Source organism: Narcine bancroftii, chromosome 9 (assembly GCF_036971445.1).
Source record: "Narcine bancroftii isolate sNarBan1 chromosome 9, sNarBan1.hap1, whole genome shotgun sequence".
Classification (NCBI taxonomy): domain Eukaryota; kingdom Metazoa; phylum Chordata; class Chondrichthyes; order Torpediniformes; family Narcinidae; genus Narcine; species Narcine bancroftii.
The window spans coordinates 35,993,957-36,012,814 of NC_091477.1; the positions used below are offsets into that span (position 1 = coordinate 35,993,957).

An 18,858-nucleotide genomic window follows, 5' to 3' on the forward strand; every position below is an offset into this window, starting at 1 on the left:
AGGAAATGAGTATTGAAGTATGAAACCAGCTCTGAACAGTTTTGCCATTTTCACCAATGGCTAAGAAAACACCCAAGCACATTTTCTGAAAATAAAACTTGCTAATTACAGCAGAAGCAGTAGGAACAAAAATACATGTACTGTGGAAAATGCATTCTTCTTTTATTACATCAATTAATATTTAGGACCAATTGCTTTAGCTACTCAATTTTTTTTTAATCAAATATGGGAAGAACTTCCTAACCAGGAATGGTCAAGAGGGAGAATAAGGAAATAACCTCCAGTCTCAAGTTTTTCCGCATTTCAGTACAAAGCCACGTCAATGTAGAAGTTTTCTGTTGAATATTTTATTTTTAAAGACACATGCAAGTGCAGATAAACAATACAAAACTTTTCTTTTTGCTACGCAATATAATTTACAGAGTCCATATTTCTAAACCCCCCCCCCTTCCCTCAACTTATATAAACACACATAAGAAAATAGTCTAGTATCATTGGGAACGAAGACCTTCCTCAAAGATCCACGGGTGTTAAATAAACCATAAAGGATAAAAGATAAATAATAAAAATAAAAGTTAAAATTAAAATTAAAAATGAAAACTAAAAATTAAAACACATGTTGTCTGTGCCACAACCCCAATTCACGCTCTCCTTTGTTTACCTGCCTGGATGGTTTGTTTCTTATCTCATTACTCAAAGAGAGGGGGAATGAGGTGGATACAGATCATATCTGTACACCTATGTGCTTCAGATACGGTGGTCATATTTTAATTGACGTGTCATACTTCTTTCTCATATTATAAGTAATCTTCTCCGGGGGACTACAACTCTGTATTTTCATATTCCATCATGCAATATCAAGTTGAGAGTTGGACTTCCATGCAACCGCTATACACTTCCTGGCTAACGACAAAGCAACCTTAACAAATTGAATTTGGTGATTGGATAGTCTGAATTGCACTTCACCATATCTCCCAGAAGGAATAGTTCTGGACCTTGTGGAAAGTCCACTTTTGTCATTTTTTTTCAAGAATGTCCCCAAGGTCTATACAGAAAGATCTTACCTTTGTAGTGGAGTAAACAAAGGTTCCTACCTCTACACCGCATCTAAAGCACATTTCAGAAATTTCTGACTTTGATTTATGTAATTTTTCTGATGTGAGGGATAACTGATGCAGGAAATTGTACTGTACCAGCATGTATCTGCTATTGACAATTCCTGTCATGCTATTCAGACACAGGTCTTCCCACCACTGTTCATCAATTGTTGTGCCCAAGTCTGACTCCCATCTTTCCATCAACTGATGTAGTCTCAGCTTCGGGCTCTCACTTTGGAACTTTAAACTTAAACACATTCCTCTGTCGAGTCATTGGTTAAGTCATTGTTGGTCCTAATTTGTCTCTTAAAAAAGATGTTAACTGTAGAAAGCAGAAGAATGTTCTGTTGGATAATCCAAGTTTAATCCTCAATTGTTCAAATGACACTAACTGCCCCTAATCATAACAATCCTCGATACACCTGATCCCTTTTTGGCACCAGATGTCCAGGATCTTGTTGCCCATTGTCATGGGTATTAAATTTTTCTGGGTTAACAGCATATTGGGAGACAACCCCACCTTCAATCCATGTATTTTTTTGTCATGTCTGGCATGCATGCTTTAATATTTGGTTATCCATTTTTTGGAAATCAATTTGGTATTCCATTTGTATATAAACTCTCCTGCTATCCTTGTTCCTATTGCGTGTAGTCCAAATAAGCCTCGCCTTGGACATCAAATAATATTTCTTGAAATCTGGCAGTTATAGTCCCCCTAATTTATATTCCCATGTAGACTCTAGCCACTTTCCCATTCCACTTAAAAGTTTCTGACACATCCATTGAGCATCTAGAAGAGGTACTGGGGCAATGGAACGGGCAGCATTTGAAAAAGATATTGCAGTCTTGGCATCACCTTCATTCTTATACTATTTGCTCTCCCACTAATGTTATGGTCAGAGCCCTCCATCTAACCAGGTCCTCCCCAGTCTTCCAGAGCAAAGGGAGATCATTTAACTTATATACATTGCATAAGTCTTTGTTTATTTTTATTCCCAGGTATTTGATGCCTTCTTGTGGCCACTTAAACGGCTTCCCTGTTGATAGAGTTTATAATTCCCTTTAGTCAAAGGCATAATCTCACTTTTGTCCGAAAATTTACTTTATATCTTGAGATCTTCCCATAATCCTCTAGTGTGGTCTTCAGTTTGGCCAACAATTCTCCAGGGTCCATCACATATACTAATACATTGTCAGCAAAAAGATTCATTTTGTGTTCCACCTGGCCCACCCTGAATCCTTTTATATCTGGATCCTGCCGAATGATTTTTGCCAGTGGCTCAATGGCCAATATAAATAGAGCTGGCCACAAAGAGCAGCCATGCCTACTAGATCGACTTCGTGGGAACAATGGAGACATCTGCCCGTTTGTAATAATTTTGGTCTGGGGTTTGTGATACAATGTTCTCACCCAATTTATAAAAGCTTGTCCCAGACCAAATTTCTCCAGTACCTTAAACAGGAAGTCCCACTCCATTCTGTCGAGGCCTTCTCCACATCCAGAGATACAGCCACCCCCAGGTCCACCCCCAACTGTGCCAGATATATATTAAGCAATCTTGCTACATTATCTGCAGTTTGCCTCTTTCGAACGAATGCAGCTTGATCTGAATTCATCAATTTCAGAAATGTTTTGCCAACCTATTGGCCAATGTTTTAGCTATAATTTTAAATTCTCCATTCAATAGTGATATAAGACTATAGAAGGCAATCTTCAATGGATCCTTATCTTTTTTTGGGATCAACGTGTTAACTGCTGTTGAAATAGACTCCAGGATGGTATGTGTTTCCGCCGCCTGGATCTACCACCATTAAAAGGTCCTTACATTCTCTATAAAATTTGGCGGGTAACCCACCCTCTCGAGGATTTACCCACTTGTAGAATACTCAAAAAGTGTGCAATCTCTTCTTTTGAGAAGGGGGCATCCAGCCCCTCTCTCTCTCTTCCTGATCCAAATTTTTCATAAAGTACAAAGCAAGGCTGCTGTCGAACCATTCACCCCTAACTTTGTCCAATATAATGCCAGATAAGCAAGCTACAGTGTACAGATGGTGCCTAAATCCATTGCTGTTGCTTTGTTAGAACTCAGAACTGTTCTGCAAGATGAACTGCGCCTCTACTAACAATATATTTTTTTTTACATTTGGGATACTTTGTAGGCTTATTTAGGAGGTCAAATAATTGGATTTACTACAGGGATAAAAAAGAGGTACATGAAGAAAATTAATAATTTGGAACAGCTCAAATGAAAAAAAAGGGTTCTGATGACAAATACAGGGATTTAGTAAAAAGATCAAATACATTGCAAACATACAAAATGGAAAGTTTGATTCTAAGATCAAAGCAACAGTATTTTGAGTTGGGGGGGGGGGGAAATCTTATCCTGGCAGGTGAGGGCAGAAAAGGTCTCAAGGACAATTTACACGATTCTAACAGGGGAAGGCAAGATTTCGTATAAACCTAGTTCTACAAAGAACTGTATAGACCAGAATCGGGGCGGGGGGGGCTTGCTAAAATAGACAATTTCTTGCTTGCATTGGAATTGCCAAATTTGAAATTAATTTTTCTTGAAGGAAAAAAAGTTTCACTTGCTTGTCGCCTGATACGCAAGTCCTGATTTCAACAGTCTTCAGAAAAAAAATGGACAGGGATAAACACTTGATAGGAGCTGAAGATTGCAACTAATTCAATTGTTCTTCAAGAGTTTTGGCACCAATTCAACAAACCAGTCTCTTTCTACATTGTCCAATTTCTCTTCCAACTACAAGTGATGTCAAGCAAGTTACATTTTGAAATGCTAAAATGAAGATAGAACACAATGGGAGGTTAAAAAGCACTTAAGAGAAAAAAAGTGTTCAATTGCAAACTAAATTGGTGGACAGAGCTCCCAAAATGCCACTTAAAGAAAATAAAAATTATTTCCTTCTTAATAGTGCATTCAGCATCTGGAAAACTATTAAATATATGGTGAATAATAAATTCATGTAATCCTTCTGCATTCAGATTCTTGGAAACTAAAGTGAATGTTAAGGGCATATTAATCTTTCTTCTTTCTTTGGCTTGGCTTCGCGGACGAAGATTTATGGAGAGGTAATGTCCACGTCAGCTGCAGGCTCGTTTGTGGCTGACAAGTCCGATGCGGGACAGGCAGACACGGTTGCAGCGGTTGCAAGGGAAAATTGGTTGGTTGGGGTTGGGTGTTGGGTTTTTCCTCCTTTGTCTTTTGTCAGTGAGGTGGGCTCTGCGGTCTTCTTCAAAGGAGGTTGCTGCCCGCCGAACTGTGAGGCACCAAGATGCACAGTTTGTGGCGATATCAGCCCACTGGCGGTGGTCAATGTGGCAGGCACCAAGAGATTTATTTAGGCAGTCCTTGTACCTCTTCTTTGGTGCACCTCTGTATCGGTGGCCAGTGGAGAGCTCGCCATATAACACGATCTTGGGAAGGCGATGGTCCTCCATTCTGGAGACGTGACCTACCCAGGGCAGTTGGATCTTCAGCAATGTGGATTCGATGCTGTCGGCCTCCGCCATCTTGAGTACTTCGATGTTGGTGATGAAGTCACTCCAATGAATGTTGAGGATGGAGCGGAGACAACGCTGGCGAAAGCGTTCTAGGAGCCGCAGGTGATGCCGGTAGAGGACCCATGATTCGGAGCCAAACAGGAGTGTGGGTATGATAACGGCTCTGTATACACTAATCTTTGTGAGGTTTTTCAGTTGGTTGTTTTTTCAGACTCTTTTGTGTAGTCTTCCAAAGGCGCTATTTGCCTTAGCGAGTCTGTTGTCTATCTCATTGTTGATCCTTGCATCCGATGAAATGGTGCAGCAGAGATAGGTAAACTGGTTGACTGTTTTGAGTTTTGTGTGCCCGATGGATACCCCCCGATGGGGGGGCTGGTAGTCATGGTGGGGAGCTGGCTGATGGAGGACCTCAGTTTTCTTCAGGCTGACTTCCAGACCAAACATTTTGGCAGTTTCCGCAAAAGAGGACGTCAAGGGCACATTAGCTCTTTGTACATTTTACAGTTCAGACTAATAAGAATGAAAATAATTTATTTTAAGCACCAAATCTGGTTTGCATACACCACTATGTAAATACCATCATCATTCACCATATTTGCTGTATAGTTTTAATCTACTGTTTTGCAGTTTTGGAATTAAAGTGATGTCCTGTAAGAATTTATTGAGATATTGTGCTTGCATTTTTTGGAGTGCACAAGATATCAGAGTTGATCTTTCTGAATCAGATCAAATTCTTGAACCTTGAAAAGGTGAATTCTTACCAACTATAAACTCAAGAAAATGAGTCTAGAATTCAAAATTGGGATGAGGGAATAAAGCAATTAAGCCTTTGGAATCTTGGTCAGAAATTAGAATGACTGCATCAAAAGGCCAGGAACATTCAAGGCCATGATATAGTAAAGAAAATTGGGTGACAAAGAGATAATGTAGTAAAGTGGAGATAAATTGCAAAAGAGGGCCACAGAAGCTATAGACAAGCTAACTCTGCTCCTCACGTTCAGGATTACTGCATTAAACAATTTGGAATAGCTGTATGCACCCAATAAAAGTTACATTTTTAAATTAAGTTTCTACTTAAATATTGTAGCTCCAAAAAAAAAGTCAGATTCTTGGAACAAGAAATTTCTTCTCTAGTTTCAAGATCTAACCTACTCAAGCATTCCCAAATGGCTGATACAACAAGATTGTGCGCTATGGACTTGCTCAATTAATAAATATTCAATCAAAATGATACAATTATGCATCTTTTTATTTACTATAAAGCCACACTTTATTATGTGCATGAGGAATAGGCACACAAAACGATAGGCAATCATGGAATGCTGCAATAAAGAAGGATACCATCCCACCATATTCTTTGTGCATAGCCTTGGAAAGACCTCTCCATTTCTATTCCTCTCCTCTTTTAACAGTGACCATTTTTCAAAAGTTGCTATTGAGCCTTTTTCTTCTGCATTGAAAGTAGTGAACTACAGATCATAATAATTGAGGTCTGGTCGCTTAGCATTCGTTTTACTGAACTGACTGTCCAACAGCTTGTTCCATTGGTTCTGCTGACATGACTTAAATCTCAACCACTGGGGCAGATTGCAGTTAATGAAATCAAAAACGCTGGAGAAACTCAGGTCATGTAGGAAATAAAAGGTAACCAACATTTTGGACTTGAGCTCTTTGTGAGGAATCAGGAAAAACAGGTGTAGATGCCCAATTCCTGGACTCAAGACTGGAAGAGCACTTTTGCTCTGTCCACAGTGATAGGGGGATCTCCCAGTGACCAACCATATTAATTCCACATCTCTCTGCCACACCAACATGTCTGTCCACGGCCTCATGCAGTCCCAAACCTAGGCTGTCCATAAATTAGAGGAGCAACATCTACTATTCCATCTGGGCGCTCTCCAACCAGATGCCATTCACAGAGTTCTCCAGTTTCCATTAGACATTTCCCTGTCTCCCTCTCTTCTCCTGTTCTGGTTTCTTCTTTCCTCCAGCTCTCCACCTCCATTCAGAGAACTATCCTCTACCCCTATCACCTCAGCATTTTTCGTATCCTCCCATCCATATCCACCTGTGACTTCTTGTCTATGACCTTGTGTTCCTCCCTGCCCCTTCCCCCACCATTTTATTCAAATGCCTGCCTGCTTTTTCACTCATAGCTTGATGAAAGGCTCAGGCCCGAACATTGGTTATGAATCTTTATCTTTGCTACATAAAGAATGCTGCTTGAGTTTCTCCAGCATTTTTATGTAAACTATAATCTGCATGTGGTCACATTGCACAAACAACCAGTGATCGGTATCATTAATCAATGTGCAATTTGGTGCTCACAGCTAACATTCATCTGAGAGCAGTTTTGTTCTCCATGCCAGCAGTAATCCATAGTTCTTACTCATGATTAACAATAACCTGCATTTCGCTCATTGCTCATGGTGGCCTAATGATGCCCCATAACAGTATAGCTGATCTGTAACCACCAGACAAGCTTTCTATATGTCTGGGCCAGGCAGCTGCCAAGATGCATTTGTTCTTGAATTTATTCTACCTCTAAACGGTATTTTTGGCTGGCAGTTTGAAGGCAGGGGTTACTCCTCAAAGGCTGGTTGTACCTGTGAGGAAGCCAAGCAGGGAAAAAAAAAGCTGTATCATGAGCTGTACACCTATCAACAGAAATACAACTGAGCAATTCTTCAGCCTGGTGCAGATGCGGACGTAGCGTAAACTGACCTTTAGCAAGAACTTGGTGAAATTTCCTGAGTAGTATTAGTTTGCTGCACTTGGATATTGCGACACAGCATTAAGGGTTGAAGGGAAGAAGCCTCTTCTGAACAAGGAAAGCAAGCAAATGCTAGAAATCAAGAAGAATCCTCTGTAGTCCTGCCACCCATGGTCCTTTTGCTAAAATGAAATTCTCAGCCTCTGGCATTCCACTGTTAGGCAAGGAACTGCTTTTGTGCAGCCCGCACGAAAACAACGTATCTATGACTCCTGGACTTCCATGTCTTACTTAATACATATGGACTTCATAAATTTGTGGCTCACCTATTGATGGGTTCGTTGAAATTCCTGAGCAATTTGGCATGGATCGTGGTCAACATCTGCATCCTGAGTATGTATCTTAATAATTCCATGCTCTGTTGTTCAGCATGACAATTGCTGCATTTTACAGTTACATTCTATCCTTAATATGAAATCAAGCCAATGATATGGTTCTAAGTGTAAGCAGTGAATATTACAAGAGACACATTTGAATGGGCTTTTCTCTATTCATTGAATGGCCGTTGCTCGAAATAACCAGCAGGAACTGGCAAAGTTTCAGTATACACAAGTCTGACATTTTCTGCATTCGTATAGAGTTTATCTACACAAACCTGCATCACTTCTAAAGTAATCCACTTCTCAAAAGAACATTTTCTTCCAGGAATTATGCTGCCCTGACTCTAGACCTACAAAATTGTGGGGAAGAAATACTTTATTTATATTAATATGCAAAAATCAGGGTGTATTTGTTTTCAGGGAGCAAAACATCTGAAATTACAAATGCTTTGATTACTTTGCAAAACATTTTGTTTCTAATTTTTTTTAAATTTTAATTTATTTTTAATTTTTAGTTTTAGACATACAGCATGTTAACAGGCCCTTTTGGCCCAGGAGACTGTGTCACGCAATTGCACCCAATTAACCTACAATCCTTGTAGGTTTTGACTATGGGAGCAAACTGGAGGAAACCCACACAGACGTGCGGAGGAGGTGCAGCATGGGATTCAAACTCCATCACTGGTGCTGTAACAGCGTTGCGCTAACGCTACGATCACTGTGCAGTTGTTTAAATTTAATTTGTGCCATAAAAATCATACCTGTGGAGTGTCTTACCAAGGTAACTAAGGGTTCCTGCAAACACATTCTTTGGTGCACAGCACTTCATTGTTCTCATCTAGGGATGTGATTAGAGGAACAAGATACTGCAGATGCCAGAATCTGGAGTGAAAAAGAAATGCTGGTAAATCATTTACCAGGGTCTGGTAAATTCTGGTCTATACAGTTCTTTGTAGAACTAGGTTTATACGAAATCTTGCCTTTCCCTGTTAGAATCGTGTACATTGTCCTTGAGACCTTTTCTGCCCTCACCTGCTAGGATAAGATTTCGCCCCCCCCAACTCATAATACTGTCGCTTTGATCTTAGAATCAAACTTTCAATTTTGTATGTTTGCACTGTATTTTATTTGCTCTCATTGCAGGAGAGCCCTGATTTTGTAGAATCTGTGGCTTCTACAATTTGACCCATTCTCATTTATAAATGATACTTGGGCATGAAATTCAAGTTCTTATTGTAGATTATTGCTGTTTTGCAGAAATGGAATGGTTAAAAGATTTCAGAAAATGCTCCAAAGCGTGGAAGTCTTTTTTTTAAATGTTTGTCAGGTTTCGTGAATGACTCCAGAAACACGATTTGTCATCAAGATTGTGTCAGTTCTGAGCACTGAAGCTCAAAGCACAATGTTTGGCACCGACAAATGGGCAGTCTCACTCTTACCCTGGGTGTTGTACACAATGGCTGTAATACCACAAGACAGCAAAGGCAGAACTGTGTCTGCCATGGAGCCAGTTACAGTAACCGCATGAAGATTATGAAAGAAAAATACTTCCTGCTGCAAATGCTCTGTTGACATAATGCAAGGCTAGTCAGTAAGTAACAGTCCACAAGCAACTACCAGGCACAGATGTTGAATTCACAAAACAATAAATCAGAATTTTTTTTGTCATGAAATTCATTGTTTGTGGAGGCATCACACAGTGCAAACATTCATATTGCTTATATGATAAAAATATTGCACAAATGGTCCAAGTGAGACAGTGTCTTGATCATTCAGAAATCTGATCCAGAGGGGAGTAAGTTTTCCTTGTGCCACTGAGTATTTATCTTCAGGCTTCCACACCTTTTTCCCCCAATGGTAGCAGAGTGAAGAGGGCATGGCCTGGGTGGTGGGGAGTTATTGAGGATAGAGGTTGCTTTCTGAAGAGACCGCCTCTTGAAGAGGTGTTCGATGGAGTGAAGTCTGGTGCCCATGATGTCAGAGACCGAGTTAACAAATCTCTGGAATTTTTTCTTGTCCTGAGCATTGATACCCCTGTACCAGACAGTGATGCGACCAGCCAGAATGCTCTCCACAGCTCACCTGTAAGAATTTTAGAATCTTTGGTGACATACCGAATCTTCTCAAACACCTCACAAACTATAGCCGATGGCGAGCGTTCTTTGTGATTGTATTGACATGGAGGGTCCAGGACAAATCCTCGGAGATGATGACACCAAGATATTTGAAGTTCTTGACCCTCTCCACCTCCGGCCCCTCGATGAGGACTAATTCGTGTCCTCTTGATTTCCTCCTGAAATCCACAATCATCTCCTTGATTTTGCTCATGTTGAGCACAAGGTTTTTGATGTTACACCATTCAATGAGCTGATCCATCTCCCTCCTGGACGCTTCCTCAGTGCTGTTTGTGATTCTGCCGACAACCGTGGTGTCATCGGTAAATTTGTACATGCCATTGGAATTGTGCCTGGCCATGGGTTTATGTATGCAGAGCAGTGGGCTAAGCACAGATTTTTAAGGGGCACCTGTGTTAACCCTTCTCTTATAACACAAGCATCTTGTGTAGTCTGGATTGTGGAGGGTCATGTGACCTCACCTACAAATCAAGGGTTAAATCTGCCCACCTGTGCATCCAATGTATAATTGATTCTTGCATCTGGCATGTGATTGGTCTTCTGGGTGTCAATCAATTGTTAGGTCTTCACACAGGTGAGGCTGATGAGCAATTGGTCTGAGCAGCTCACGTGAACGGCCCTACATTGAAAAGCCATGCATGGAGCCTGTTTTGTCCTCTTTTTACTGCTGCCTCAAGTCCAGGCTGCCAGCCACAGCGGGAATTGGAGGGCCGACTGCAATGGGCCCATCCTGGATCCCGCACTGTGGTCAATGCTGGAAACCAGGTTCATTTGACATACTCATTAGTTGTAATTTATTTACTGTTCACTAATGTGTTGTGCATGTGGGTGGATGGGCATTGTGTGTTTAATCCTTGCATTCTCAATTGGGAGTTCAGAATGTTTATCAGCGATTTATTTGCACCTGATGTGTAGCTATCTGTGTATTATTCCGAGTTAGTCTGTGTGAGTGTGTGCCCCTTTGTGATTTCCCCTGTGCGTAAATAAAGCACACTGTTTGTTGATAACACGTGTCCAGCCTTGGTTTTCTTTGAACCCATCGAACCGATTAATGAATACAACATCTTCAGACTTGAATTTTTATAAATTCTACATCAATATCCTACTGATTTAAAACCACAAAGGTTTTACTCACACAATGTATTACTGAGAACATTTTTCCAGAGTATGCAATTTACAACCTCACTCGTCATCCTTTTCTGCCTATGAACCCTTCCTTGGTGAATCACCAGAAACTTTCCCATAAGTCTTTTAATGTTCAACACTTTTCATGAAACAACTGACTCTTGCACAAAGTATGAACATTGTAGTTATTTTCAATGGAAAAACGTTAGAGTTCTTAAGATTTTATTCTTACTGTCAACGTCCATGTTCTAAAACTTGAGGGTGCAAAGAGTTAGATGGAAATTTAGTGTGCTTCTACTTTATGAAATCATTTCTGCATGCTTATTTACTGAGCAGCCACAGAGCAGTGTTATCTGACCTCTCCATGTCACTTGCAGTCAATTCAAACAGAAGCAGTTAATGTTAATTCCAAAAAAGTCAATAATAATGTTTTTCTTTCATCTCTAATCGATATTAGAGAAAGAAGGTTAAAGTTGCTGCAAGTTTAATTTCAATTGTCAGGGAGAAGTTATTCACTCAATTTTCTTGTTGGGCACAATGAAAGAATCCTCTTTTATACTCTGGCTAGTTTCATGAATCAAAGAGAGCGCTGAAGACATAGGCAAAGTACAAAGAGAAATTTTTTTTTCTCTCGTCTCAAGCTCAAAAGTGTTCGCCAAACACAAGTTAACTCAGGAAAACTTGCTGCATGGGAGAATGAACTCGGTAGAGACAGACAAGGGTAGCAATAAATCAATGGTGATTTGTTGGAAGGCTATATTTGGCCCCAATTTATATTGGCCTAGCTCCACAATAGTCAGAAGTGTCCCAGTTTTGGTCACAGCTACGTATTCAAACAGTGCTTGAGAACTGCCCCACGGACTTGGTGAATTGTGACACAAGGAAGCAGTACAGCAGTCCATACTGTTAAATTTCCCAAAACCAGCCAAGATATGATTAGTGAATGGTGACAGGAATTAAAGGCAAGGATAAGAACATCAAAAATACATCAAGGTAGATTCTTAGTCTTTGATAAAGATGGGCAAATGTATCATGAATTGCAAGAGGCTCGAATTGAGATGACCAACTTATTACGTAGTCAAAGGACAAACTTTCAAAAATAGTAAGAATATTTTTTTCCCCTCGCAGTCCTGCAATTTACAAAACTACCTTTGAATTTTATTATATATTCAGCTTCATTCAATCATGGATGGCACGGATGGCGTAGCAGTTAGCACAATGTCTTTACTGCACCAGCGATCAGGACTACACCTGGGTTCAAATCCCAGGCTGTCTGTAAAACAGTTTGTACGTTCTCCCCATGTCTGCGTGGGTTTTCTCTGGTGGCTCCAGTTACCTCCAGCAACTGGGTGGCACAGATTTGAAGGGCCAAAATGGCCTGTTACATTGCTGTATGTCCAATTTAAAATTTCAATACCACCAGCCCAGGCTCTGTTTACCTTTGAGACAGTACATTTCAAAAAAAAAACAGCCTGTTTCATGTTAAATATTTCATCACTTCACCTCAAATTTTTTTGCTTGTGATGACAATCAGTTTATTTTACATCCTGTGGCCAGTCTTATAAATCAGCTGTAAATATTCAAAAATTTCCGTGAAGCATTACATGCTGGTTAACACTTGCACCAGCCAAACCGTTTCCACAGATAGTGTGGCCATTTCCTTTCAACAGTGCCAATGCCAATGCTCATTTATTAGACCCATCACAGGCACCCCATTACTGGTCATCCACATTTCTGAAATTATAGATTAAAACACGAGCACCATTCAGGATAGGAAATACAGCATTGGAAACAATTTTCTCATTGCAGGAGTTCAGAATTGTCAGAATACGTACATGGTATCATATATAACCCTGAGATTCTTGTTCTGATTGCATGTAATCACAACTCTGCTGTTTTAAATCAAAACAATTGAATAAAGCAGCTCATTAGAACTCAGTCACCAGAGGAAGTATGGCCAATAAAATTCACTTTGTAGTTGCAGTGCATGATACCAGAATAATTTACTTCTGTTACTCAGGTTGAAACTTAGCTAAAGCTGTGGGTTTAACTCATTCTTTTCCTAAAGGACAGGAATTGGGAGTGTGCAAGCGACTATCAACATTGATCTCAGGTCAGTCACTGAACAACAAACTGGAAATCTCACTCAAGGAGGACAAAGATGATCAATATGAGAACTTTGAGGGTTCAATTGGAATTAGTAGCAATTAGTAGTGATCTAAGGGAATACCAACTGCTAAGCTTGACTAAGTATGGCAATTTCACCTGTCAGAAGGTTATAGGTTCCAAATCCCACTCCACAGCAAGAAAACATTATCCAAAGAGAAATGGCCATGAAATCCATTGTTGGAGGTGTCCACATGGTATATTAAATCATGTACGACTCTGTCCAATTGTACAGGATCTAGAAGATCCCAAAGAACCTTGAAAGTAACAGCTGGAGCCAACATCAACACTTCAAAACAATACAAGGCCTCACAAAATTATTAACATTAATTTTTGTAAGTTTTTATTGTGCTGAGATCATCCCAATAACAAAAATGATCACATCTTGAAATGATTTGAAGGGGTTAGAATGCAATAACAATTTAAGTGTGAATTCACTTATGTGGCATAGCATTTCTGTTCCAGCAATCCTCAAGTGACCAATATGGAATGCTAACATTGCCAGACACAAAACTCTATATATTTTGAAAAGTGACAGAGCTTTCTCTGGTCTTCCAAGTTCTTCCATCAACAATCATTTAAAGCAGATTATCTAGTCATTAGCATGGTGCTATTTCTCACACATTGCCATATGTGAATATTGCCTGCTGTATTTTCCTCTATTGGACTTGGGGTGAGGGGCCGTACACAGCCTTTAGAGCCTCGTAGAAACCCCTGAAGTCGCCAATGTCCGCGCTGAGCTGTGTTCGTTTGGCGAGGCTAGTCCACCACTCATTTTGGATCTCCCGGAGTTTGCGCTAAAGATGGCTGCATGCGCGACGGAAGGCTTGTTTCTTCTCTGGACAGGACGGCTTTGTAAGGTGAGCCTGGTGGGCAGCTCGCTTCTTTGCCAGCAGCTCCTGGATTTCCTGGCTGTTTTCGTCAAACCAGTCCTTGTTTTTCCTGGAGGAGAAGCCCAGTACCTCTTCAGTGGATTGCAGTATGGTAGTCTTCAACTGATCCCAGAAGGTTTCAGGGGACGGGTCCGTGAGGCGGGTTGCAACGTCGAGCTTTGCTTTGAGGTTTGCCTGGAAGTTTCCTCTCGCTTCGTCTGACTGCAGTTTTCCAACATTGAACCTCTTTCTGGGGGCTTTATTGTTCCTGGGCTTTGGCTTGAAGTGAAGGTTGAGCTTGCAGCGAACCAGCCGGTGGTCAGTGTGGCATTCCGCGCTAGGCATGACCCTGGTGTGGAGCACATCTTGTTTGTCACTTTCTCGCACCAGGATGTAGTCCAGGAGGTGCCAGTGTTTGGATCGGGGATGCATCCAGGTGGTCTTAAGGCTGTCCCTCTGCTGAAAAAGGGTGTTTGTAATGACAAGCCGCTGTTCTGCGCAGAGCTCCAACAGGAGGCGCCCATTGTCGTTGCACTTGCCGACGCCATGCTTGCCCAGGATTCCTGGCCAGGTTTCTGAGTCTTTGCCGACACGAGCGTTGAAGTCGCCCAGGATGACAACCTTGTCGGCTGTAGGGGTACGTTGGATGAGGTTGCGCAGGTCGGTGTAGAACTTGTTCTTTTCTGCTGGTTCCGCCTGGAGGGTTGGAGCATAGACACTGATGAGGGTGATGTGACGCTTGTTTTGAAGTGGGAGTCGCATGGACATGATTCGGTCCGAGAGGCCTGTCGGAAGGTTTTCGAGTTTGGAGGCAATGAAGCTCTTGACCATGAAGCCTACACCAGATAGGCGTCGTTCATCCGAAGGCTTGCCAGACCAGTAGAGTGTGTAGCCCGCGCCGCGTTCTTGGAAGCTGCCTACATCTGCCAGGCGGACTTCACTGAGAGCGGCTATGTCGATGTCAAGTCTGAGGAGTTCATGTGCAATGAGGGCAGACCGACGTTCAGGTCGATGGCTGTCAGTCTTATCTACGGCCCCTCACCCCAAGTCCAAAGCCCGCTGCGCAGCTCAGACGGCAAAGTCCTCCTCAGCGACAAGATCTCCATCCTCAACCGATGGTCAGAACACTTCCAATCTCTTTTCAGTACCAACCGCTCAGTCCAAGATTCCGCCCTGCTCCAGCTCCCTCAACAGCCCCTAAGGCTAGAGCTGGATGAGGTTCCCACCCTGGATGAGACATATAAGGCAATCGAACAACTGAAAAGTGGCAAAGCAGCAGGTATGGATGGAATCCCCCCAGAAGTCTGGAAGGCTGGCGGCAAAACTCTGCATGCCAAACTGCATGAGTTTTTCAAGCTTTGTTGGGACCAAGGTAAACTGCCTCAGGATCTTCGTGATGCCACCATCATCACCCTGTACAAAAACAAAGGCGAGAAATCAGACTGCTCAAACTACAGGGGAATCACGTTGCTCTCCATTGCAGGCAAAATCTTCGCTAGGATTCTACTAAATAGAATAATACCTAGTGTCGCTGAGAATATTCTCCCAGAATCACAGTGCGTCTTTCGCGCTAACAGAGGAACCACTGACATGGTCTTTGCCCTCAGACAGCTCCAAGAAAAGTGTAGAGAACAAAACAAAGGACTCTACATCACCTTTGTTGACCTCACCAAAGCCTTCGACACCGTGAGCAGGAAAGGGCTTTGGCAAATACTAGAGCGCATCGGATGTCCCCCAAAGTTCCTCAACATGATTATCCAACTGCACGAAAACCAACAAGGTCGGGTCAGATACAGCAATGAGCTCTCTGAACCCTTCTCCATTAACAATGGCGTGAAGCAAGGCTGTGTTCTCGCACCAACCCTCTTTTCAATCTTCTTCAGCATGATGCTGAACCAAGCCATGAAAGACCCCAACAATGAAGACGCTGTTTACATCCGGTACCGCACGGATGGCAGTCTCTTCAATCTGAGGCGCCTGCAAGCTCACACCAAGACACAAGAGAAACTTGTCCGTGAACTACTCTTTGCAGATGATGCCGCTTTAGTTGCCCATTCAGAGTCAGCTCTTCAGCGCTTGACGTCCTGCTTTGCGGAAACTGCCAAAATGTTTGGCCTGGAAGTCAGCCTGAAGAAAACTGAGGTCCTCCATCAGCCAGCTCCCCACCATGACTACCAGCCCCCCCACATCTCCATCGGGCACACAAAACTCAAAACGGTCAACCAGTTTACCTATCTCGGCTGCACCATTTCATCAGATGCAAGGATCGACAATGAGATAGACAACAGACTCACCAAGGCAAATAGCGCCTTTGGAAGACTACACAAAAGAGTCTGGAAAAACAACCAACTGAAAAACCTCACAAAGATAAGCGTATACAGAGCCGTTGTCATACCCACACTCCTGTTCGGCTCCGAATCATGGGTCCTCTACCGGCACCACCTACGGCTCCTAGAACGCTTCCACCAGCGTTGTCTCCGCTCCATCCTCAACATCCATTGGAGCGCTCACACCCCTAACGTCGAGGTACTCGAGATGGCAGAGGTCGACAGCATCGAGTCCACGCTGCTGAAGATCCAGCTGCGCTGGATGGGTCACGTCTCCAGAATGGAGGACCATCGCCTTCCCAAGATCGTATTATATGGCGAGCTCTCCACTGGCCACCGTGACAGAGGTGCACCAAAGAAAAGGTACAAGGACTGCCTAAAGAAATCTCTTGGTGCCTGCCACATTGACCACCGCCAGTGGGCTGATAACGCCTCAAACCGTGCATCTTGGCGCCTCACAGTTTGGCGGGCAGCAGCCTCCTTTGAAGAAGACCGCAGAGCCCACCTCACTGACAAAAGGCAAAGGAGGAAAAACCCAACACCCAACCCCAACCAACCAATTTTCCCTTGCAACCGCTGCAATCGTGTCTGCCTGTCCCGCATCGGACTGGTCAGCCACAAACGAGCCTGCAGCTGACGTGGACTTTTTACCCCCTCCATAAATCTTCGTCCGCGAAGCCAAGCCAAAGAAAGAAAGAAAATTTTCCTCTATACAATATACCAACAAGGTTTCAAAAGTGGTTGATTTGCACAAAAATACTCTACAATACTCTTTCTTTCTTCCTGAAGTAAATTCTGAACAAGATGATATTAATCTGTAGTTTTGGAAGACATTCAATTTGGAAAATACAGAAGACCGAATACAGTATTTCAATATGTTAAATCATGTCAACAGTACAGAGAAATGGGAGTGTTAGCTTGCATTCTGAGGAAAAAGCCTCTGGCCCACATGCATACAGCAATATACCATATATTTTGGTGTACAAGTCGAGTCGTGAAACCTTTAAAAAAAATTCTCAAAAAGGATGGGGGGGGGGGGGCAGTTGTCTTATACACCAGATATACTTTTGAGACCTTAAATTCACAGAAAAAAAAACAAATTAATGTCAATTCGGCGTACAAGTTGACGCTGGAGGTACCTCCCCACCGCCAGCATCACCACTTCCTGACACCTCCCCACCACTGGGCACTGCCATAACCGCTCCTACCTGGGACCCTCAGGTCATCATTGTAACTCTTGCCAGGTAGGCCAAGGTTCCTGCTCCTGCTGGAAGCACAATGTCCCTGCTCCAGCTCCAGGGGCTATTGCTGTCTGGTAGGCAGAGGGGGTATTTTATTTTAAACTTACTTAATTTACAGCTTTGTTACTTGTGATTGGGGTGCTTTAAAAAGATTGGATTGTTCCTGGGAGGCCCAGACAGCCCAAAAAATGGGGGTTGACTTATACACTGGATATACCATAAAACCCTTAAAATTAGACTGAAAAATGGGGGTCAACTTGTACACCGGTCGACTTATGTGCTGAAATATATGGTACTTTACTTTAAGCATCTCATGATTGCAGATGCATCAACAGCTCAGCAGACGAAAAGTCCAGGTCTTTGGCAAGTGGATCTCACAATCAACCATAACCAATGGATTGTGAAAATATATGCTCAGGCAAACTTTCTTTCCTGGTGCTGAAATGTGAATATTTCAACTGGCACTGCAAGTGTTCAGTAGGAAATGAAAAACCATATTGCGTGAAATGCCTGTCAAATAACCAAGAACACTACACAAAAAAATTAAGTCCTGCAAACAAACTTGGCAAATCCATTAGAAACTCTTGTGCTTAATTCGCTTGCCTTGCAAATTCCTGAAGTGATAGTGGTCTTATCCATAAATGTACTATTTGACACGTGTCCTAATCACATGGAATGTTTGGAATGGAATGTGTGCTCTGTGTCACAAATCTATATAAAAGGTGGATTTAAGTTTCCCCCAGTCGGTTACCTAATTAAGCATGATGAGACAAGGTTTGAAATTTAGTCTGTTCCTTGCTAATTGATCTCAGTCTAGCCAAGGAAGGATGGTGCCTTGAAACCAGAAAGAGTTGAAAAATACTTGGCAGACAGGCAGCACCTTAGGAGAGAGATGCAGGATCAACATCTCTAGTCAATCATCGCTCAGTAACGCCAGACATTGATGATGAAATTCACCATTGCCTTCATTGTGACAACACAGTCATTGGTCAATGCTTGAAGATTAAGGTCATAGATCTGGCAAATAAAAACAACTCATTCCATTTTACTAAATGCCTTTAAGATTTTGATGACCAAGAGTAAGGGAAGGTGCCATCAACAACATCTTAGCGAATGTTCCAATGTAACTGACAGCAGTGCCTCAACACCCCCAGCAGCACTAGTCAACTTGATGAGTGGCCACATTTCCACATGCCCAATATCAGACTTCCAAAACACACCATTCTGAATTCTGCTACGGACAGGAACGACAACACTGATGGAGAAAAGATACAGCAAT

At 42.2% G+C, this 18,858-nt stretch overlaps 1 protein-coding gene across 3 annotated transcripts in view; it reads right to left on the minus strand.

Moving 5' to 3' along the window:
* The window catches only part of sh3pxd2b (SH3 and PX domains 2B), a 265,721-nt gene that overhangs the window by 185,731 nt on the left and 61,132 nt on the right, over nucleotides 1–18,858 (minus strand). The window lies entirely within an intron of this gene.